Below are 25051 nucleotides of genomic sequence, written 5' to 3'. Positions count from 1 at the left end.
TTCCATTTGAGAATATACTTTGTTATATATTTATAAAGGAAGTGCTCCACTTAAGTGGAAATTTTCTAGTTTTCCCTGTGTCTAGTTTTGCTCATTAAGTGTCCTTAAAAAATGTAATTCAGCTCTTTCTTTCAGAGATCATAAAAATCAAGGAGAGACAGTACAAATATTGCAGGGAGCTTAGAACTCAAAAACTGTGTTATACACATATAAATGAAAATAATGTGATTCTAGTACCTTACTTATCTTAAAAAAAAACCCATACAATTTTTAACCACGACTGAGGAGCCAAGATGGCGGAGGAGTAGGATGGGGAGAACACTTTCTCCCCCACAAATTCATCAAAAGAGCATTTAAACGTCGAGTAAATTCCACAAAACAACTTCTGAATGCTGGCAGAGGACATCAGGCACCCAGAAACGCAACCCAACTCTTCGAAAGGAGGTAGGAAAAAATATTAAAGACAAAAAAAAGAGACAAAAGAGGGAGGGACGGAGTTCCGTCCCAGGAAGGGAATCTTAAAAAGAGAGAAGTTTCCAAACACCAGGAAACCTTCTCACTGCCGAATCTGTGCCGAGCTTTGGAAGCACAGAGGGCAACATAACAGGGAGAAAAAATAAATAAACAATTAAAACTCGCAGATTGCGAGCCCTACGGTAACTCCCCCAGCAGAGAAGCAGCGCAGACGCCTGCATCCGCCATTAGCAAGCGGGGGCTGGGCAGGGAGGCGCGGCGTGGGCTGCATCGCTGAGAGTAAGAATCTGGCCTGAATACCCTGAGCGCTATCTGAGCGAAAGAATTTGGGCTAGCAAACCAGACTGTGGGATATATACCACGCGAAAAGCCAGCCCTGACCTAAGACCGCCAGGCCCGCGCACGGAACAAAGGACTGAACAGAGATAGCCGGCTGCAGACCTTCCCCCTCCGGTGACAGGCAGCCAGAGCCAGAAGGGGGCAATCGCAGCCCCAGAGAGACATTATCTATAAAACTGTAAGCAGGCTTCTTTGCTAACTAAAACTTCTTGGGGGTCTGGATGGTCAACATCTGCCTGAGAAGGTGTGCCGGTTTTACACCCAGATAACCGAGTGGCGGGGAGGCAATAAGTCGCAGCATTGGCACTCGCCAAACTCCTTATCACCTGAGCTGCTCGGACCTGGGAAGAGCACAAAACGCAGGCCCAACTGAGTCTGCGCCTCTGAGGACTACCCGAGTGCCTGAACCTGAGCGGCTTGGACCTGGGAGGTGCATGCAGCCCAGGGCCGGCCTCGGACTGTTCCCGGCAGAACAACCTAGAGTCTGAGCAGTGTGGACAGGGAGGCTACACGCGCCGTGAGCGGGGGCAGACCCAGGGTGGCTGAGGCACTGCGAGCCCACGCCAGTGTTATTTGTTTGCAGCATCCCTCCCTCCCTCCCCACAGCGCGACTGAACAAGTAATCCTAAAAAAAAAAAAAAAGTGTCCTCCACCGTGCCCTTTGTGTCAGGGCGGAAACCAGATACTGAAGAGACTAGCAAACAGAAGAAGATATAACAGAGGGAAACGCCTTGGAAGCTACAGGCAATAGATCAAAACCCTGTGGTTACTACGGACTACATAGGAAGGGGCCTATAGATCTTGAGAAATATAAATCTGACCAAGGAACTAGCCAAAAATGAACTGAATCCACAACACCCACACACAAAAAAACAAAAAAGTCCTAGATATATTTTTATTATTTTTATGATCATTCTTTCTTTTTTTTTTAATTAAAAAAATTTTTTAAGTCCTCTATTGTTCCTTTAATTTTCACTTTTATAACCTATTACTTTGCAAAAAAAAAAAAGACCCTATTTTTTTTCTTCTTCAGCAAACTTCATATATATATATTTTATAATTTTTTGACCTTGTTTTTTTTTGTTTGTTTTTTTCTTCTTTTCTTTAACATTGTATTTTTGAAATTCCAAACTCTACTCTAGATATTTAACTTTCGCTTTTTGGTATATGTTATCAATTTTGTACCTATAGTTTTTTTTTATATAATTTCTGTGACTTTTTTTTTTCTTCTTCTTCTTCTCTGTTTCTTTCTCTTCTTCTTTTATATAACATTGTATATCTGAAATTCCAAACTTTACTCTAGATTTTTAATTTATGCTTTTTGGTATTTGATATCAATTTTGTACCTGTATTTTCTTTATAATTTTTGTGACATTGTTTGTATTTGTTTGTTTTCTCTCTTTATTTTTCTTCTTCTTCTTCTTCTTTCTTTTTTTTTTAACATTGTATTTTTGAAATTACAAACTCTACTCTAGATTTTTAATTTTTGCTTTCTGGTATTAGTTATCAATTTTGTACCTGTACTTTCTTTATAATTTTCGCGACCTTGTTTGTTTTTGTTTGTTCGTTTTTTCTCTCGTTCTTTTCCTTCTTCTTTTCTTTAACATCGTATTTTTGAAATTCCAAACTCTACTCTAGATTTTTAATTTTTGCTTTCTGGTATTAGTTATCAATTTTGTACCTGTACTTTCTTTATAATTTTCGCGACCTTGTTTGTTTTTGTTTGTTCGTTTTTTCTCTCTTTCTTTTCCTTCTTCTTTTCTTTAACATCATATTTTTGAAATTCCAAACTCTACTCTAGATTTTTAATTTTTGCTTTTATGTATTTGTTACCAATTTTGTACCTTTAAGGACCCAATTTCAGGACCCATTTTTCACTAGGGAGCGAGATTACTGGCTTGACTGCTCTCTCTCCCTTTGGACTCTCCTTTTTCTCCACCAGGTCGCCTGTGTCTCCTCCCTAACCCCTCTCTACTCTACCCAACTCTGTGAATTTCTGTGTGTTCCAGACGGTGGAGAACACTTAGGGAACTGATTACTGGCTGGATCTGTCTCCCTCCTTTTCATTCCCCCCTTTTATCCTTCTGGCCACCTCTGTCACCTTCCTCCTTCTTCTCTTCTCTGTATAACCCCGTGAACATCTCTGAGTGGTCCAGTTGTGGAGTGCACATAAGGAAGTGACTACTGGCTAGCCCACTCTCTCCACTATTGATTCACCTCATCTCATTTGGGTCACCTCTAACTCCCTCCTCCCTCTTCTCTTCTCCATGTAACCCTGTGAACCTCTCTGAGTGACCCTCACTGTAGAGAAACTTTTCATCTTTAATGTAGATGTTTTATCAATGGTGCTGTATAGAAGGAGAAGTTTTGAAACTACTGTAAAAATAAGACTGATAACCGGAAGCAGGAGACTTAAGTCCAAACCCTGACTCCAGGGAACTCCTGACTCCAAGGAACATTAATTGACAGGAGTTCATCAAATGCCTCCATACCGACACTGAAACCAAGCACCACACAAGGGCCAATAAGTTCCAGGGCAAGACATACCAAGCAAATTCTCCAGCAACAAAGGAACACAGCCCTGAGCTTCAAGATACAGGCTGCCCAAAGTCACCTCAAAACTATAGACATCTCATAACTCATTACTGGACATTTCATTGCACTCCAGAGAGAAGAAATACAGCTCCACCCACCAGAACACCGACACAAGCTTCCCTAACCAGGAAACCTTGACAAGCCACCTGTACAAACCCACACACAGTGAGGAAACGCCACAATAAAGAGAACTCCACAAACTGCCAGAATACAGAAAGGACACCCCAAACTCAGCAATTTAAACAAGATGAAGAGACAGAGGAATACTCAGCAGATAAAGGAACAGGATAAATGCCCACCAAACCAAACAAAAGAGGAAGAGATAGGGAATCTACCTGATAAAGAATTCCGAATAATGAGTGAAATTGATCCAAAATCTTGAAACTAAAATGGAATCACAGATAAATAGCCTGGAGACAAGGATTGAGAAGATGCAAGAAAGGTTTAACAAGGACCTAGAAGAAATAAAAAAGAGTCAATATATAATGAATAATGCAATAAATGAAATTAAAAGCACTCTGGAGGCAACAAATAGTAGAATAACAGAGGCAGAAGATAGGAGTAGTCAATCAGAAGATAGAATGGTAGAAATAAATGAATCAGAGAGGATAAAAGAAAAACGAATTAAAAGAAATGAGGACAATCTCAGAGACCTCCAGGACAATATTAAATGCTACAACATTCGAATCATAGGGGTTCCAGAAGAAGAAGACAAAAAGAAAGACCATGAGAAAATACTTGAGGAGATAATAGTGGAAAACTTCCCTAAAATGGGGAAGGAAATAATCACCCAAGTCCAAGAAACCCAGAGAGTCCTAAACAGGATAAACCCAAGGAGAAACACCCCAAGACACATATTAATCAAATTAACAAAGATCAAACACAAAGAACAAATATTAAAAGCAGCAAGGGAAAAACAACAAATAACACACAAGGAAATCCCCATAAGGATAACAGCTGATCTTTCAATAGAAACTCTTCAAGCCAGGAGGGAATGGCAAGACATACTTAAAATGATGAAAGAAAATAACCTACAGCCCAGATTATTGTACCCAGCAAGGATCTCATTCAAGTATGAAGGAGAAATCAAAAGCTTTTCAGACAAGCAAAAGCTGAGAGAATTCTGCACCACCAAACCAGCTCTCCAACAAATACTAAAGGATATTCTCTAGACAGGAAACACAAAAACAGTGTATAAACTCGAACCCAAAACAATAAAGTAAATGGCAACGGGATCATACTTACCAGTAATTACCTTAAACGTAAATGGGTTGAATGCCCCTACCAAAAGACAAAGACTGGCTGAATGGATACAAAAACAAGACCCCTACATATGTTGTCTACAAGAGACCCACCTCAAAACAGGGGACATATACAGACTGAAAGTGAAGGGCTGGAAAAAGATTTTCCATGCAAATAGGGACCAAAAGAAAGCAGGAGTAGCAATACTCATATCAGATAAAATAGACTTTAAAACAAAGGCTGTGAAAAGAGACAAAGAAGGTCACTACATAATGATCAAAGGATCAATCCAAGAAGAAGATATAACAATTATAAATATATATGCACCCAACACGGGAGCACCACAGTACGTAAGACAAATGCTAACAAGTATGAAAGGAGAAATTAACAATAACACAATAATAGTGGGAGACTTTAATACCCCACTTACACCTATGGATAGATCAACTAAACAGAAAATTAACAAGAAAACACAAACTTTAAATGATACAATAGACCAGTTAGACCTAATTGATATCTATAGGACATTTCATCCCAAAACAATGAATTTCACCTTTTTCTCAAGCGCACATGGAACCTTCTCCAGGATAGATCACATCCTGGGCCATAAAGCTAGCCTTGGTAAATTCAAAAAAATAGAAATCATTCCAAGCATTTTTTCTGACCACATGCAGTAAGATTAGATCTCAATTACAGGAGGAAAAACTATTAAAAATTCCAACATATGGAGGCTGAACAACACGCTGCTGAATAACCAACAAATCACAGAAGAAACCAAAAAAGAAATCAAAATTTGCATAGAAACGAATGAAAATGAAAACACAACAACCCAAAACCTGTGGGACACGGTAAAAGCAGTCCTAACGGGAAAGTTCATAGCAATACAGGCACACCTCAAGAAACAAGAAAAAAGTCAAATAAATAACCTAACTCTACACCTAAAGCAACTAGAAAAGGAAGAAATGAAGAACCCCAGGGTTAGTAGAAGGAAAGAAATCTTAAAAATTAGAGCAGAAATCAATGCAAAAGAAACAAAAGAGACCATAGCAAAAATCAACAAAACCAAAAGCTGGTTCTTTGAAAGGATAAATAAAATTGACAAACCATTAGCCAGACTCATCAAGAAACAAAAGGAGAAAAATCAAATCAACAAAATTAGAAACGAAAATGGAGAGATCACAACAGACAACACGGAAATACAAAGGATCATAAGAGACTACTATCAACAATTATATGCCAATAAAATGGACAACGTGGAAGAAATGGACAAATTCTTAGAAAAGTACAACTTTCCAAAACTCGACCAGGAAGAAATAGAAAATCTTAACAGACCCATCACAAGCACGGAAATTGAAAGTGTAATCAAAAATCTTCCAGCAAACAAAAGCCCCGGTCCAGACGGCTTCACAGCTGAATTCTACCAAAAATTTAGAGAAGAGCTAACACCTATCCTGCTCAAACTCTTCCAGAAAATTGCAGAGGAAGGTAAACTTCCAAACTCATTCTATGAGGCCACCATCACTCTAATACCAAAACCTGACAAAGATCCCACAAAAAAAGAAAACTACAGGCCAATATCACTGATGAACATAGATGCAAAAATCCTTAACAAAATTCTAGCAATCAGAATCCAACAACACATTAAAAAGATCATACACCATGATCAAGTGGGCTTTATCCCAGGGATGCAAGGATTCTTCAATATCCACAAATCAATCAATGTAATACACCACATTAACAAATTGAAAAATAAAAACCATATGATTATCTCAATAGATGCAGAGAAAGCCTTTGACAAAATTCAACATCCATTTATGATAAAAACTCGCCAGGAAGCAGGAATAGAAGGAACATACCTCAACATAATAAAAGCTATATATGACAAATCCACAGCAAACATTATCCTCAATGGTGAAAAATTGAAAGCATTTCCTCTAAAGTCAGGAACAAGACAAGGGTGCCCACTTTCACCATTACTATTCAACATAGTTTTGGGAGTTTTGGCCACAGCAATCAGAGCAGAAAAAGAAATAAAAGGAATCCAAATTGGAAAAGAAGAAGTAAAACTCTCACTATTTGCAGATGACATGATCCTCTACATAGAAAACCCTAACGACTCCACCAGAAAATTACTAGAAATAATCAATGACTATAGTAAAGTTGCAGGATATAAAATCAACACACAGAAATCCCTTGCATTCCTATACACTAATAATGAGAAAACAGAAAGAGAAATTAAGGAAACAATTCCATTCACCATTGCAACGGAAAGAATAAAATACTTAGGAATATATCTACCTAAAGAAACTAAAGACCTATATATAGAAAACTATAAAACACTGGTGAAAGAAATCAAAGAGGACAGTAATAGATGGAGAAATATACCATGTTCATGGATTGGAAGAATCAATATAGTGAAAATGAGTATACTACCCAAAGCAATTTATAGATTCAACGCAATCCCTATCAAGCTACCAACAGTATTTTTCACAGAGCTAGAACAAATAATTTCACAATTTGTATGGAAAAACAAAAAACCTCGAATAGCCAAAGCGATCTTGAGAAAGAAGAATGGAACTGGAGGAATCAACCTACCTGACTTCAGGCTCTACTACAAAGCCACAGTTATCAAGACAGTATGGTACTGGCACAAAGACAGAAATATAGATCAATGGAATAAAATAGAAAGCCCAGAGATAAATCCACGCACATATGGACACCTTATCTTTGACAAAGGAGGCAAGAATATACAATGGATTAAAGACAATCTCTTTAACAAGTGGGGCTGGGAAAACTGGTCAACCACTTGCAAAAGAATGAAACTAGACCACTTTCTAACACCATACACAAAAATAAACTCAAAATGGATTAAAGATCTCAACGTAAGACCAGAAACTATAAAACTCCTGGAGGAGAACATAGGCAAAACACTCTCTGACATACATCACAGCAGGATCCTCTATTACCCACCTCCCAGAATATTGGAAATAAAAGCAAAAGTAAACAAATGGGACCTAATTAACCTTAAAAGCTTCTGCACATCAAAGGAAACTATTAGCAAGGTGAAAAGACAGCCTTCAGAATGGGAGAAAATAATAGCAAATGAAGCAACCGACAAACAACTAATCTCAAAAATATACAAGCAACTCCTACAGCTCAACTCCAGAAAAATAAACGACCCAATCAAAAAATGGGCCAAAGAACTAAATAGACATTTCTCCAAAGAAGACATACAGATGGCTAACAAACACACGAAAAGATGCTCAACATCACTCATTATCAGAGAAATGCAAATCAAAACCACTATGAGGTACCATTTCACACCAGTCAGAATGGCTGCGATCCAAAAGTCTACAAATAATAAATGCTGGAGAGGGTGTGGAGAAAAGGGAACCCTCTTACACTGTTGTTGGGAATGCAAACTAGTACAGCCACTATGGAGAATAGTGTGGAGATTCCTTTAAAAACTGGAAATAGAACTGCCTTATGATCCAGCAACCCCACTGCTGGGCATACACACTGAGGAAACCAGAAGGGAAAGAGACACGTGTACCCCAATGTTCATCGCAGCACTGTTTATAATAGCCAGGACATGGAAGCAACCTAGATGTCCATCAGCAGATGAATGGATAAGAAAGCAGTGGTACATATACACAATGGAGTATTACTCAGCCATTAAAAAGAATACATTTGAATCAGTTCTAATGAGGTGGATGAAACTGGAGCCTATTATACAGAGTGAAGTAAGCCAGAAGGAAAAACAGCAATACAGTATACTAACGCATATATATGGAATTTAGAAAGATGGTAACAATAACCCGGTGTACGAGACAGCAAAAGAGACACTGATGTATAGAAGAGTCTTATGGACTCTGTGGGAGAGGGAGAGGGTGGGATGATTTGGGAGAATGGCATTGAAATATGTATAATATCATATATGAAACGAGTCGCCAGTCCAGGTTCGATGCACGATACTGGATGCTTGGGGCTGGTGCACTGGGATGACCCAGAGGGATGGTACGGGGAGGGAGGAAGGAAGAGGGTTCAGGATGGGGAACACATGTATATCTGTGGTGGATTCATGTTGATATATGGCAAAACCAATACAATATTGTAAAGTTAAAAAATAAAATAAAAATAAAGTTAAATTAAAAAAAAAAAAGAGTGAAAAAGGACATTTTAGGAATCAGCAAACTAAAATGGACTGGAATGGATGAATGTAACTCAGATGACCATTATATCTACACTGTGGGCAAGAATACCTCAGAAGAAACGGAGTAGCCATCTTAGTCAACAAAAGAGTCCAAAACTCAGGACTTGGATGCAATCTCAAAAACAACAGAATGATCTCTGTTTGTTTCCAAGGGAAACCATTCAATATCATGGTAATCCAAGTCTATTCCCCAAACAGTAACACTGAAGGAGCTGAAGTTGAATGGTTCTATGAAGACCTACAAGACCTTCTAGAACTAACACCCAAAAAAGATGTCCTTTTCATTATAGGGGACTGGAATGCAAAAGTAGGAAGTCAAGAAACACCTGAAGTAACAGGCAAATTTGGCCTTGGAGTACAGAATGAAGAAGGGTAAAGGCTAATAGAGTTTTGCCAAGAGAATGCACTGGTCATAGCAAACACCCTCTTCCAACAACACAAGAGAAGACTCTACACGTGGACATCACCAGATGGCAAACAATGAAATTAGATTGATTATATTCTTTGCAGCCATACATGGAGAAGCTCTATACAGTCAGCAAAAACCAGACTGGGAACTGACTGTGGCTCAGATCATGAATTCCTTATTGCCAAATTCAGACTTAACTTGAAGAAAGTGGGGAAAACCACTAGACCTTTCAGGTATGACCTAAATCAAATCCCTTATGATTATATACTGGAAGTGAGAAATAGATTTAAGGAACTAGATCTGATACACAGAATGCTTGATGAACTATGGATGGTGGTTCATGACATTGTACAGGAGATAAGGAGCAAGATCATCCCCAAGAAAAAGAAAAGCAAAAAAAGCAAAATGGCTGTCTGAGGAGGCCTTATAAATAGCTGTGAAAAGAAGTGAAAAGCAAAGGAGAAAAGGAAAGATATACCCATTTGGAATGCAGAGTTCCAAAGACTAGCAAGGAGAGAGAGGAGAGCCTTATTCAGTGATCAGTGCAAAGAAATAGAGGAAAATAATAGAATGGGAAAGACTAGTTATCTCTTCAGGAAAACTAGAGATACCAAGGGAACATTTCATGCAAAGATGGGCTCAATAAAGGACAGAAATGGTAGGGACCTAACAGAAGCAGAAGATATTAAGAAGAGGTGGCAAGAATGCACAGAAGAACTGTACAAAAAAGATCTTCACAACCCAGATAATCATGATGGTGTGATCACTCACCTAGAGCCAGACATCCTGGAATGTGAAGTCAAGTGGGCTTTAGAACTATCACTACCAACAAAGCTAGTGGAGGTGATGGAATTCCAGTTGAGCTATTTCAAACCCTGAAAGATGATGCTGTGAAAGTGCTGCACTCAATATACCAGCAAATTTGGAAAACTCAGCAGTGGAAAAGGTCAGTGTTCATCCCACTCCCAAAGAAAGGCAATGCCAAAGAATGCTCAAACTACCACACAATTGCAGTCATCTCACATGCTAGTAAAGTAATGCTCAAAATTCTCCAAGCCAGGCTTCAGCAATTCGTGAACCATGAAATTCCAGATGTTCAAGCTGATTTTAGAAAAGGCAGAGGAACCAGAAATCAAATTGCCAACATCCATTGCATCATCGAAAAAGCAAGAGAGTTCCTGAAAAACATCTGTTTCTGCTTTATTGACTATGTCAAAGTCTTTGACTGTGTGGATCACAATAAACTGGAAAATTCTGAAAGAGATGGGAATACCAGACCACCAGATCTGCTTCTTGAGAAATCTGTACGCAGGTCAGGAAGCAACAATTAGAACTGGACATGGAACAACAGACTGGTTCCAGATAGGAAAAGGAGTATGTCAAGGCTATATATTGTCATCATGCTTATTTAACTTAAATGCAGAGTACATCATGAGAAACGCTGGGCTGGAGGAACCACAAGCTGGAATCAAGATTGCTGGGAAAAATATCCATAATCTCAGATATGCAGATGACACCACCCTTATGGCAGAAAGTGAAGAACTAAAGAGCCTCTTGATGAAAGTTAAAGAGGAGGGTGAAAAAGTTGGCTAAAAGCTCAACATTCAGAAAACTAAGATCATGGGATCCAGTCCCATCAGTTCATGGCAAATAGATGGGGAAACAGTGGAAACAGTGGCTGACTTTATTTTTTGGGCTCCAATATCACTGGAGATGGTGACTGCAGCCATGAAATAAAAAGATGCTTGCTCCTGGAAGAAAAGCTATGACCAACCTAGACAGCATATTAAAAAGCAGAGACTTCACTGCCAACAAAGGTCCATGTAGTCAAAGCTATGGTTTTTCCCATAGTTGTGTATGGATGTAAGAGTTGGATTATAAAAAAAGCTGAGCACCAAAGAATGATGCTTTTGAACTGTGGTGCTGGAGAAGACTCTTGAGAGTCCCTTGGACTACAAGCAGCTCCAATCAGTCCATTATAAAGATCAGTCCTGGGTGTTCATTGGAAGGACTGATGTTGAAGCTGAAACTCCAATACATTTCCACCGGATGCAAAGAGCTGACTCATTGGAAAAGACCCTGATGCTGGGAAAGATTGAGGGCGGGAGGAGAAGGATGACAGAGGATGAGATGGTTGGATGGCATCACCGACTCAATAGACATGAGTTTGGGTAAACTCTGGTATTTGTGATGGACAGAGAGGTTGGCGGGTTGCAGTCCATGGGGTCACAAAGAGTCGTACATGACTGAGTGACTGAACTAATTGAACTGTATGATTTTTAAAGTTTGGAAAAGACAAATATTCTTAAATGCTATACACACTGCAAAAGACCAGTGATTATCAAAATGAATCACAAAGTTTGGATTGATGACAGAAATGCAACAATTTTTTTCTCCCTAATATAGATGCAAAACACCCACATTAAGTTAAACAAGAAGTATTATTCCAATGGCTATTTTATTAAAAAAAAAAAAAAAAGAAGAAATAGAAACTAAGTTGAGGCTCAAAGAAATTGAGTAAATGAATAAGAGCACACAGCCCTGTATGAAATATTCCAAAGAAGTCAACTTTTGGAACCCAATTTCTCTCAACTTTACAAAATGCTACATTGTCTGGAGAAGTCTGAGAGAAACACCTGTTTTCCTACAAGTGTTGGAATTGTGAAAGGAAAGGTTTCATCTTATACCTGTTGGTTGTGTCAAAAGAGTATACATACAATATTGTTTACAGACTAATGAGAAGAGAGATGCCACCTATGCAATGAACAAACAGAACTAGGATAGGAAGCCAAACATAACTGTATTTACTTGCAGAAAAATATTATTTTTTCTACATAAAACAGTTCTTAAGAAAAAATAACACACACACACACACACACATACCACTCCTCATCAGTTCTTATATAGGAAGGCTAAATACACTTCCCTCCATGGTGTTGTCATTTGCTTGAGTTAGGATGCCTTTAATATTATGCCTACAATTTTATAATGTGAAGTTGAACTGAACATTAAGTTAAAATCTTGAACAGCCCCTTCTATTCTATAAATCTTGATGTAGATAAATCAAGGAAGAGAACAAACTCCTGAAAAGAAATTATGGAAAAATAGAGTGTATGAGTTAGAAAACTTACCTGAAGAAGTAACCTAATCAAAACTTTGATCTGTGAACTGCATGAGTTGTTCCAGTAACCACTCATCTCAAATTGCAATTAAAATGCCTGGACTTAAGAGTATGGTTGAAACAGCACAACTAAAGCTGAAGCCTAATGAATTAAACTCTAACCTGTACGAAGAAATACTAGGTTAATGCTAGAGCATATTTTGCATGAAGCCTGAAATAGGAAAAGATAAGCAAGAGTTTAGTAACATCTTTCCAGCACCATCCAGGAGAAAAGCTTCCCTGACTTTTCCCTTTATTATTCAATCATCACTGATACTAGTCTCTTAAAACAGACCAATGCATATAGCGACCTTCCCTTGATGACAATAGCCAGTTACCTCATTAGACAACCTTGCTTACTCTGATTTTAGGCTCAACAAGCCACCTGCCAGTTTTAAGATAGCTTCTCATATAGATATTAGCACAGAACTGTGTGGAGTGGCCAAGATGAATATTACAGTTTTCTTGACCGTTAGAGTTTTTATTCTTAAATGGCATACCAAGACTGAACAGCCAACTAGCCCCTAAAAGCGACATCTGAGGCTTCTTTTTCTCTAATAGGAAAATAGCAATTCCATTTAAACTTCAATGCTATTTTGCAAGTATTTGTCAAGCAAATACTTACTCTATGTTCAAGACCTAAAAAAAACACAAAGCACTAATTTGTCACAGTGGAAGTGACAAATAGATTCAAGGGATTAGATCTGATACACAGAGTACCTGAAGAACTATGGACGGAGGTTCCTGACATTGAACAAGAGGCAGTGATCAACACCACCCCCAAGAAAAACAAATGCAAAAAGGCAAAATGGTTGTCTGAGGAGGCCTTAGAAATAGCTGAGAAAAGAAGAGAAGCTAAAAGCAAGTGAGAAAAGGAAAGATATATCCATTTGGAATGCAGAGTTCCAAAGAATAGCAAGGAGAGATAAGAAAGCCTTTCTCGGTGATCAGTGCAAAGAAATAGAGGAAAACAACAGAATGGGAAAGACGAGAGATCCCTTCAAGAAAATTAGAGATACCAAGGGAACATTTCATGCAAAGATGGGCACAATAAAGGACAGAAATGGTATGGACCTAACAGAAGCAGAAGAGGTGGCAAGAATACACAGAGGAACTATACAAAAAAGAAATTCACAACCCAGATAACTACAATGGTGTGATCACCCTCCTAGAGCCAGACATCCTGCAATGCGAAGTGGGCCTTAGGAAGCATCACTACGAACAAAGCTAGTGGAGGTGATGGAATTCCAATTGAGCTATTTCAAATCCTAAAAGATGATGTTTTGAAAGTGTTGCACTCAATATGCCAGTAAATTTGGAAAACCATGCAGTGGTCACAGGACTGTAGAATGGCAGTTTTCATTCTAATCCCAAAGAAAGGCAATGCCAAAGAATGTTCAAACTACTGCACATTTGCACTCATCTCACATGCTAGCAAAGTAATGCTCAAAATTCTCAAAGCCAGGCTTAAATAGTATTCAACTGTGAAGTTCCAGATGTTCACTCTGGATTTAGAAAAGGCAGAGGAACCAGAGATCAAATTGCCAACATCCATTAGATCATACAAAAAGCAAAAGATTATGAGAAAAACATCTACTTCTGCTTTATTCAGTACGCCAAAGCCTTTGACTGTGTAGATCAAAAGAAACTGTGGAAACTTCTTCAAGTGATAGGAATACCAGACAGCCTTATCTGCCTACTGAGAATTCTGTGTGAAGGTCAAGAAGCAATAATTAGAACAGGACATGGAACAATGGACTGGGTCCAAATTGGGAAAGGAGTACATCAAGGCTTTATATTGTCACCCTGCTTATTTAACTTATATGCAAAATGCATCATGTGAAATGCCTGGCTGGATGAAGCACAAGCTGGAATCAAGACTGCTGGGAGAAATATCAATAACTACAGATATGCAGATGACACTATGCTGATGGCAGAAAGTGAAGAGGAACTAAAGAGCCTCTTGATGAAAGTGAAAGAGGAGAGTGAAAAAGCTGGCTTAAAATTCAACATTCAAAAAATGAGTATCATGGCATCCAGTCCCATCACTTCATGACAAACAGATGGGGAAACAACGGAAACAGTGAGAGATTTTCTTTTTTTAGGCTCCAAAATCACTGCAAATGGTGACTGCAGCTATGAATTTAAAATTTTTCATGAATTTAAAAAATTTCTCCTCCTGCCTTCATTCTTTCACAGCATCAGGGTCTTTTCCAATGAGACAGTTCTTTGCATCAGGTGACCAAAGTATTGGAGTTTCAGCTTCAGCATCAGTCCTTTTGGACTTTTAAAATCCAAATCTAGTCCAGCAAATGCTCTAGACCAATCCATTCCATGCCATAGACTTGTATTAGATCAAGGATGAAGACCTGCAGATGCCTAGATAAGTAGCACATTAGACCTTGGTGAGTGCATGGGACTTGCCTCAGCAATCCTTTCTGTTGGTACAGGACAGACACTAAAGATTAATAATACCTGATCACCTTCACCCTCAAGGCTTTTAGTCAAACAACTGCAGAGAACACCCCCCTCTGATAGGGCAGTGACAGACAGTGGCCAGCACATCCTAAGGAAAGACATGACAGGCGTCCATATCAAAACCACCCATCATATGAAAGTCACTGAACACACACAGCCTGCTCAGGGATGCTGCTACATAAAAACACATTTTAAGACCGAAAAAGATAACTGTTTCTTCTGAATTCACAGAGAAAGTTAAATAAAATAAAAAGGCAGAGAAACTATTCTCAACTGAGACAGCAAAAGAAAACCCCTGAAAAAATATTTAACAGAGATAATCAGTCTACCAGACAATGAGTTCAAAATGTCAGTAATAAAAATGCTGAATGAATTGAGAAAGTTTATTGATATAAAGAATGGCAATTTTAACAAGGAATTAAAAATTATAAAAGTGACATAAAAATAGATACCTCAATTTCTAAGACAGGAAGCAATGAATAGCAAACTATAAATAAATGACACAAAAGTTTTCAAAAGTGATTTGGAAGACAGAATAATGGAAATCACCCAAACAGAACAGCAAATAGAAAAGTGAAAACAAAACAACATACAAGATCTATGGAATAATACAAAACATACCAAACTACATATAACAGAGATTCCAGAAAGAGAGACAAAGGAATAAAATGTATATGAATTAATTATGGCTGTAAACTTCTCATACTTAAAGAAGGAAACAGATATCCAAGTCCAGGAAGCACAGAGGCTCCCAAACCAGAACAACAACAACAACAACAAAAACCCACACCAAGACATATAATTAAAACTGCAAAAGCTAAAAGTAGAGAATGCTAAAGGAAGCATGAGAAAACCACTCATATAGGGCATTCTCTATATAAAAGGATAAGACTATCAGCTAATTTATCTATAGAAACTTTTCAGGCCAAATGGGAGTCACAGAATATAGTCAAAGTCCTGAAAAATAAAAGCCTTCAACCTAGGATACTCTACCACAAAATTTTATCATTTAGAATACAAGCAAAGGAAAAGAATTCTCAGGCAAGCAATAACTAAAAGAATTCAGCAATTTCAAACCTACCCTAAAAGAAATCTTGAAGCGTCTAGAATCCCAATAGGAATCCACAACAGGAAGGCCAAGTATATGGTAAGAATTGAAGAGCACTTAAATAAGCCAGTTTGAATTGTTGTTCTTTAGTTGCTAAGTCATGTCCAATTCTTTGTGACCCCACGTACTGTAGCAAGCCTACTCTGTCCATGGAATTTCCCGAGCAAGAATACTGGAGTGGGTTGATATTTCCTTCTCAGGGGATCTGCCCAAGACAGTGTTCAATCCCGAGTCCTGCATTAGAGGCAGATTCTTTATCATAGAGCCATGGGGGAAGAGCAAAATAAGCCAGTACACAGATTAAAAAAAAGATTGTAAAAACGATAGCTACAATAAACAGTAAAAGGATAAGCATGAAGATGAAAACATAACATCAAACACAAAATGTGAAGTGGAGTAACAAATGTAGAACTTTAAGAATGTGTTGAACATCAGTGATAATCAATTTAAAGAAGTACATATCATTATAGGTCAAGATACATGAACTCCATGGTAACCACAAATTGAAAACCTCAATATTCAAGAAAACCAAAAAAAAAAAAAGGAACTCAATCATACTACCACAGAAAATTATGAAACTACAATGGGGGGGAGGGGGGGAAACAAAGAAGAAATGACCAAAGAATTAAAAAAATCTGAAAAATAAGGAATAAAAATAGTAATAAATACAAACTATCAATACTTACTTTAAATACCAATGAACTAAATGCACCAATCAAAAAATATAGAATGTCTTATTAGATTAAAATAAAAAACGTCAACAGGCTACCTACAATAAACTCACTTTAGTGTGAAAGACAGATATTTCATGAAATGGTAATGACAAGAAAGCAGGGATACTTGTACTAAACAATACTTGTATCAAACAAAGCAGACTTTGAAATTAATACTGTAAAGAAAAAGAAGAGCATTGTATAATGATAAAAAGATTGCTAGAAGAAGAGAAAATGACACTTACTGACATATGTATGCCCAATAGAGGAGCATCTAAATATATAAAGCCAATACTGACAGACATAAAGGGAGAAATCAACAACAATACAATAAAAGTAGGAGACTTCAACACCGTACTGACATCAGTGGAGAGATCATCAAGATAAAAATCAGTTAGGCATCTTCTCCTGCCAGAGCACCAAAATCGAAACTAGCTGTTGAACAACCATTGACAGGAAGACAGTCAGTTCAGCTCAGTCACTCAGTTGTGTCCGACTCTTTGCAACCCCATGGACTGCAGCACGCAAGGCCTCCCTGGCCATAACCAACTCCCGGAATTCACCCAAACCCATGTCCATTGAATCGGTGATGCCATCCAACCATCTCATCCTGTCGTCCCCTTCTCCTCCTGCCCTCAATCTTTCCCAGAATCAGGGTATTCTCAAATGAGTCAGTTCTTCACATAGAGTGACCAAAGTATTGGAGCTTCAATATCAGTCCTTCCAATGAACACCCAGGACTGATCTCCTTCAGAATGGACTGGTTGAATCTCCTTGCAGTCCAAGGGACTCTCAAGAGTCTTCTCCAATACCACAGTTCAAAAGCATCAATTCTTCCGTGCTCAGCTTTCTTTATAGTCCAACTCTCATATCCATACATGACCACTGGAAAAACCATAGCCTTGACTAGATGGATCTTTGTTGACAAAGTAATGTCTCTGCTTTTTAATATGCTCTCTAGATTGGTCATAACTTTTCTTTCAAAGAGTAACTGTCTTTTAATTTCATGGCTGCAATCACCATCTGCAGTGATTTTAGAGCCCCCAAAAATAAAGTCAGCCACTGTTTCCCCATCTATTTGCCATGAAATGATAGGACTGGATGCCATGATCTTAGTTTTCTGAATGTTGAGCTTTTAGCCAACTTTTTCACTCTCCTCTTTCACTTTCATTAAGAGGCTCTTTAGTTCTTCACTTTCTGCCATAAGGGTGGTGTTATCTGCATATTTGAGGTTACTGATATTTCTCCCCGCACAGTGGAACACTCCCCCAACACACACACAATGGTAGGAAGGACACAAACGATAAAATCAAATCCTATACCTGCCAAATGGGTGACCAACAAACTGGAGAACAATAATACCAAAGAAGTTCTTGCACTGTTATGAAGGTTCTAGGCCCCACATCAGGCTCCCCAGCCTACAGATCCAGCCAATGGACTGGAAATCCCCAAGGAATCTGACTTTGAAGGCCAGTGGGATTTGATTATATTATTTCCTCAGTACTGGGGAAAAAAGAGACTCCAATCTAGAAGGGCACAAACAAAATCTTATGTGTACCAGGACCAAGGGAAAAGGAACAGTGACCCTACAAGAGACTGAACCAGACCTACCTATGAGTGTTTGAAAGTCTCCTGCAAAAGCATGGATCAGCAGTGATCCACCATGGAGACAGGGGCACTAGCGGCAACAGTCCTGGGAGGTACCTATCAGGCCTAAGCCCTCTTGGAGTTAGCAACTCCAGGACTGGGTTGCCTCAGGGCAAACAACTAACAGGGAAGAAACACAGCCCTACCCATCAGCAGACAATTGGATTAAAGTTTTACTGAGCATAGCCCTGCCCACAAGTTTCCCCACAGCAAGTTCCTCCCATCAGGAAGCCCACACAGGCCACTTATCCTCATCCAGAGATGGCAGAAGAAACAAGAATTATAATCCAAGCAGCCTCCAGCAGTAATAACACAATCACAGAAACCTTACAGAAATGAAAAGAAATAAGATTATGTTCCAGATGAAGGAACAACATAAATACCCAGAAAAACAATTAAATGAAGTGGAGATAGGCAACCTTCCAGAAAAAGCAGTCAGAATAATGATAACGAAGATGATCTAGGATGGAGAAGATATCAGAAATATTTACAGAAATGTTTACCAAAGATCTAGTAAAACTAAAGAACAAACAAACAGAAACGAACAATACACTAGAAGGAATCAATAGCAGAATAACTGAGGCAAAAAAATGGATAAGTGACCTGGAAGACAGAATGGTGGAAGCATATGCTGCAAAATTGAATATAGAAAAAAAAAAGTGAAAAGAAATGAAGACGGCCTAAGAGACCTCTGGGATGACATTAAATGCACATTCACAATATAGAGGTTCCAGAGGGAGAAGAGAGAAAGGACCCAAGAAAATATTTGAAGAGATAATAGCTGAACATTTGCCCAATATAGGAAAGGAAATAGTCAACTAAGTCTAGGAAGGCAGAGTTCAAAGCAGGATAAAGTCAAGGAGGGACAAACTCAGACACACAGTAATCAAACTGAAAAAATTAAAAACAAACATAAAGTATTAAAACCAACAAGGGACAAAAAGACAACATACAAGGGAAACGCCATAAGGTTATCAGACAATTTCTCAACAGAAACAACATGCCAGAAGCAGATGGCACGATATATTCCAAGTGATGAAAGGGAAGAACCTACAACCAAGAATTCTCTACCTAATAAGACTCTTGTTCAGATTTCATGGAGAAATTAAGCACTTTCAGGACTTGCAAGAGTTAAAAGAATTCAACGCCACTAAACCAGCTTTTCAACAAATGCTAAAGGAATTTCTATAGGCAGGAAACACAAGAGAAGGAAAAAATCTACAAAAACAAATCCAAAACAATGAACAGAGTTGCTATAGGTTCATACATATGGATAATTATCTTAAATGTAAATGGATTAAATGTACCAACCAAAAGTCATAGACTGGAAGGGTGGATACAAAAACAAGACCCATACATATATTGTCTACAATAGACCCACCTTAGGCCTGTGGACACTTACAGACTAAAAGTAAGGGAATGGTAAAAGGTACTTCATTCAAATGGAAATCATAAGAAAGCTGGAGGAATAATACTTATATCAGACAAAATATACTTTAAAACAAAGACTGTTATAAAAGACAAAGAAGGACATTACATAATGATCAAGGGTTCAATCCAAGAAGAAGATATAACAATTATAAATCCAAATTCACCCAATAAAGGAGCACCTCAGTATGTAAGGTAAATACTAATAAACATAAAGGACAAAATCGACAATAATACAATAATAATGGGAGACTTTACCACTTTCATCAATGGACAGATAATTCAGAAAGAAAGTCAATAAGGAAACACAGGCCTTAAATGACACTTTAGATGAGTTGGACTTAACTGATATTTATAGAGCATTCCATCCAAAAGCAGCAGAATACACAGTCTTCTCAAGCGATCATGGAGCATTCTCCAAGACTGACCACAAGCTGGGCCACAGGGCGGGCAAGCTTTGGTAAATTAAAAAAATCAAAATCATATCAAGCATGTTTTCTGATCATAATTCTATGAGATTAGAAATAAATTAAAAAAAAAACCCTCTAAGAAACACAAACATGTGGCAGCTATACAATATGATACTAAACAACCACTGGATCACTGAAGAAATTGAAAAAGAAATTAAAAAATTACCTAGAGACAAACAAAAAATGAAAGCACAACAATCCAACATTTATGGGATGCAGCAAAAGCAGTTCTAATCAGGCTCCCTGACTTCAGACTATACTACAGAACCACAGTCATCACAACAGTATGGTCCTGGCACAAAAACAGAAATATACATCAATGGAACAGGATAGAAAACCCAGAAATAAGCCCATGCATCTATGGTCAATTAATCTATGACAAAGGAGGCAAGACAATGTTGGAAAAATAGTCTCTTAACATATAATGCAAGGGTAAAAATATAGTGCACATAGAGTACACATGTTAAAAAATGAAATCAAATCATTCCTTAACTCGATACACAAAAATAAGCTCAAAATGGACTAAAGACCTAAATGTGCGACTGAACACTACAAAATTCCTAGAGGAAAACAGAGGCAGAACAATCTCTGACATAAATCACAACAGTATCTTTTTTGATCCATCTCCATAAATTAAATGGAAATGAAAGCAAAAATTAAAAAAACAAAAAACAAAAAAAAAGGATCTTCTTAAACTCAAAAACTTTTGCACAGCAAAGGAAACAATAAAAGGAAATGAAAACCCACAGATTTGGAGAAAATATTTGCAAAAGATATGACTGATAAGGGATTGGTCTCCAAAATTTACAAACAGCTTATGATGATAGCATCAAAACAAACAACCCACTCAAAAAATGGGCAGAACACCAGAATAGACATTTCTCCAAAGAAGCCACACAGATGGCCAACAGGCACATGAAAAGATGTTTAACATCACTAGTTATTACAGAAATGTAAATCAAAACTACAATGATATATCACCTCACATTGGTGAAAATGCCTATCATCAAAAAATCTACAAATAACAAATGCTATAGAGGATGTGGATGGATGGGAACTCTCTTGCACTGTTGGTGGGAATGTAAACCGGTACAGCCACTATAGAGAAAAGTATGGAAATTCCTTAAAAAACTAAATATATTAGTACCATATGACCCTGCAATCCCACTTGTGGGCATATATCTATAGAAAAACAAGGCCCAAAATATACATGCACCCCAGTGTTCATTTCAGTACTGTTTACAAGAGCCAAAACATGGAAGCAACCTAGATGTACATCGACGGAAGATGTGGTATATAATTACAATGGAACAGTACTCAGCCATTAAAATAAATGAAATAATGTATTTGCAGCAACATGGATGGACCTAGAGAGTGTCAAACTGAGTGAAGTAGATCAGACAGAGGCAAAATATCATATGACATCCTTTATATGAGGAATCCCAAAGAAAATGATACAAATGAACTTACTTACAAAAGGGAAAGTGACTCCAAGACTTAGAAAACAAACTTATGGTTGCCTGGGGGAAAGGGATAGTTAGGGACTTTGAAAAGGTCAATACACACTACTGTATACAAAACAGATAAACAACAAAGACCTATAGTATAGGACATGGAACTCTGCTCAAATTTATGTGCCAGCCTGGATGGGAAGGGGACTTGGGGGAGAAAGAATACACATATATGTATGCCTGAGTCCCTTTGTGTGAATCACCACAAACTGTGGGAAATTCTTCAACAGATGGGAATACCAGACCACCAGACCTGCCTCTTGAGAAATCTGTATGCAGGTCAGGAAGCAACAGTTAGAACTGGACATGGAACAACAGACTGGTTCCAAATAGGAAAAGGAGTACGTCAAGGCTGTATATTGTCACCCTGCTTATTTAACTTATATGCAGAGTACATCATGAGAAACGCTAGGCTGGATGAAGTACAAGCTGGAATCAAGATTGCTGGGAGAAATATCAATAACCTCAGAAATGCAGATGACACGACCCTTACAGCAGAAAGTGAAGAACTAAAGAGCCTCTTGATAAAAGTAAAAGAAGAGAGTGAAAAAGTTGATTTAAAACTCAACGTTAAAAACACTAAGATCATGGCATCTGGTCCCATCACTTCATGGCAAACCAATGGGGAAACAATGGAAACAGTGAGAGACTTTATTTTCTTGGGCTCACAAATCACTGCAGATGGTGACTGCAGCCATGAAATAAAAAGGTGCTTGCTTCTTGGAAGAAAAGCTATGACCAACTTAGACAGCTTATTAAAAAGCAGAGACATTACTTTGCCAACAAAGGTCCATCTAGTCAAAGCTATGGTTTTGCCAGTAGTCATGTATGAATGTGAGAGTTGGACTGTAAAGAAAGCTGAGTGGCAAAAAATTGATGCTTTTGAACTGTGGTGTTGGAGAAGACTCTTGAGAGTCCCTTGAACTGCAAGGAGATCCCACCAGTGAATCCTAAAGGAAATCAGTCCTGAATATTCATTGGAAGGACTGATATTGAAGCTGAAACTCCAATACTTTGGTTACCTGATGTGAAGAGCAGACTCATTGGAAAAGACCCTGATGCTGTGAAAGACTGAAAGGAGGAGGAGAAGATGACGACAGAGGATGAGATGGTTTGATGGCATCACTGACGTGATGGACATGAGTTTGAGTACGCTCTGGGAGTTGGTAATGGACAGGGAACTGCATGCTGCAGTCCATGAGGTCTCAAATATTCAGACAACTGAGTGACTGAACTGAACTTACAGGAAATGTAGTGTGAGAACTCAAAGAAGGAAAATTATTTCCAGTTTCAGAAATCCAGTAAAACATCATGAGTTAACCTTGATAAGCAAGGATAGGTACAGAAATTGCCAGGAAGAAGGTGAAGTCTCACCCCAAAGGAAAGTACCAACAATAGTGGGAAGTGAGCGTACACACACGAGATTTGGCATTTAGCAAATACTCCACTTTTGCTAGATCTCATGTCTGAGACATGACTGGAAGGGGATATGTGGTCAGGATGAGGAAAGACTTTGAACAGCATGTTAAGGTGCTTGGGTCCCATTCTGTAAGCAAAGGGGAAACACTGGGAAAGTTTCTGTAAAGAAAAATCACACAATTCAATGTTTGCTTGAGAAGCTAACTACACAACATGTGAAAAACAGATCAAAGACAAGAATTCTGTTGTCACAGAGAATAATTCAGAAAACATTCTAGTAGTCTGGGATAAGGTGACAACTTCTTGAACAAGAATAGTGACTGCAGAAATAGAAAGGGAGGGAAGCAACAGATACTCCAAACTGCTGAATAGACAAGTTTCAGTGACCGATCAGTCAGTAAATCAAAGGTTAAGAATAAAAAGCAATAGTTTACAAGCCACATTTACTTTACTTCAAAAGTCAACTATTGCATTTTTTCCCACAAAGCCCAGATACTCCCTCAAAAGCCCTTCTAGGTGCAACTTCAGCCTTCTCCACCATAAGCCCTAGATTTGCCACAGAGATATAAATGGTGAGGGGAGAGAGAAAATGGTAACATATTACAAAAGTAAATTGCAAAAAGGTACAGATATCTATTAATATCAAACATTCATTTTCATGATGAAGCAAGCTAGCTGTAGATCCCTATTGAGAGGAAAAACTAGAACAGCAACAACAGAACTTGGCATCCCTGAGGGAGAATATTAAGTAAAATGAGGGCTCTGAAGTAGAAAGTAGTTAACATTATTCTAAATCTACCAAAATATTCCTCTAAAGACTCAGACACTAGAATTAAAGCCTAAGTTTTCAAATGTGCATTGACGATCACATTTTCTTAAAACAGAGCATGTTTACACTCTGTTTCAAGGTTCTCTTCTGGCTGATACCCCCAGGTGGCTCACACTGTAAAGAATACACTTGCAATGCAGGAGACCTGGGTTCAATTCCTAGATAGGGAAGATCCCCTGGAGGAGTGAAAGGCTACCCACTCCAGTATTCTGGCCTGGAGAATTCCATGGACAGAGTAGCCCAGTGAGCTACAGTCCATGGGATCGCAAAGAATCAGACAGGACTGAGTGACTAAAACACACAATTTCCCATATCTAAAATTATAGATGCTATTATTATCAAGCATGTGATATTATTATTAATAATTATTAAGTTCCAGGTGACATATCAAATCAATTAGAAAAAGATTTCAAGCTTCCATGGGAACAAATGCCCAAGAAGTGGTGAGATTGTCAAAGGTCATAAAACCAGTGTCAGAAACATAATGAAAACTCAGAGATTTCCACTGTACTTGCTGACATATTCTGTGAGGAAACAATGTCATATAAAGGACATTAAAATGGCAAAATGACTTAAGTGAAACAAAGAAACTGAAACCATTTAATTTAAATTATGAGGCAAATTTTGTGGTTGCTGTTCAGTTGTTCAGTTGCTTAGTCATGTCCAACTATTTACAACCCCATGGACTGCAGCATGCCAGGCTTCCTTGTCCTTCACCATCTCCTGGAGCTTGCTCAAACTCATATCCATTCAGTCAGTGATGCCATCAAACTATCCTGTCCTCTGTCGTCCCCTTCTCCTCCTTCCTTCAATCTTTCCCAGCATCAGGGTCTTTATAATGAGTCGGCTCTTCACACGAGGTGGTCAAAGTATTGGAGCTTCAGGATCAGTCCTAATGAATATTCTTGACTGATTTCCTTTGGGATTGACTGGTTTGATTTCCTTGCAGTCCAAGGGATTCTCAAGAATCTTCTGCAACACCACAATTCAAAAGATCAAGTGTTCAGCATTCAGCC

At 38.3% G+C, this 25051-nt stretch overlaps 1 protein-coding gene across 2 annotated transcripts in view; it reads right to left on the bottom strand.

The window, feature by feature from the left end:
- CPNE8 (copine 8) overlaps window positions 1–25051 on the bottom strand; it is a 280044-nt gene that overhangs the window by 226780 nt on the left and 28213 nt on the right. The gene's annotated exons all lie outside the window — the stretch shown is intronic.

This window comes from Bos indicus, chromosome 5 (genome assembly GCF_029378745.1).
Source record: "Bos indicus isolate NIAB-ARS_2022 breed Sahiwal x Tharparkar chromosome 5, NIAB-ARS_B.indTharparkar_mat_pri_1.0, whole genome shotgun sequence".
Taxonomy (NCBI): Eukaryota; Metazoa; Chordata; class Mammalia; order Artiodactyla; family Bovidae; genus Bos; species Bos indicus.
The sequence above is the reverse complement of the archived record's forward strand: the minus strand, read 5'-3'. Positions and strand labels throughout refer to the sequence as shown.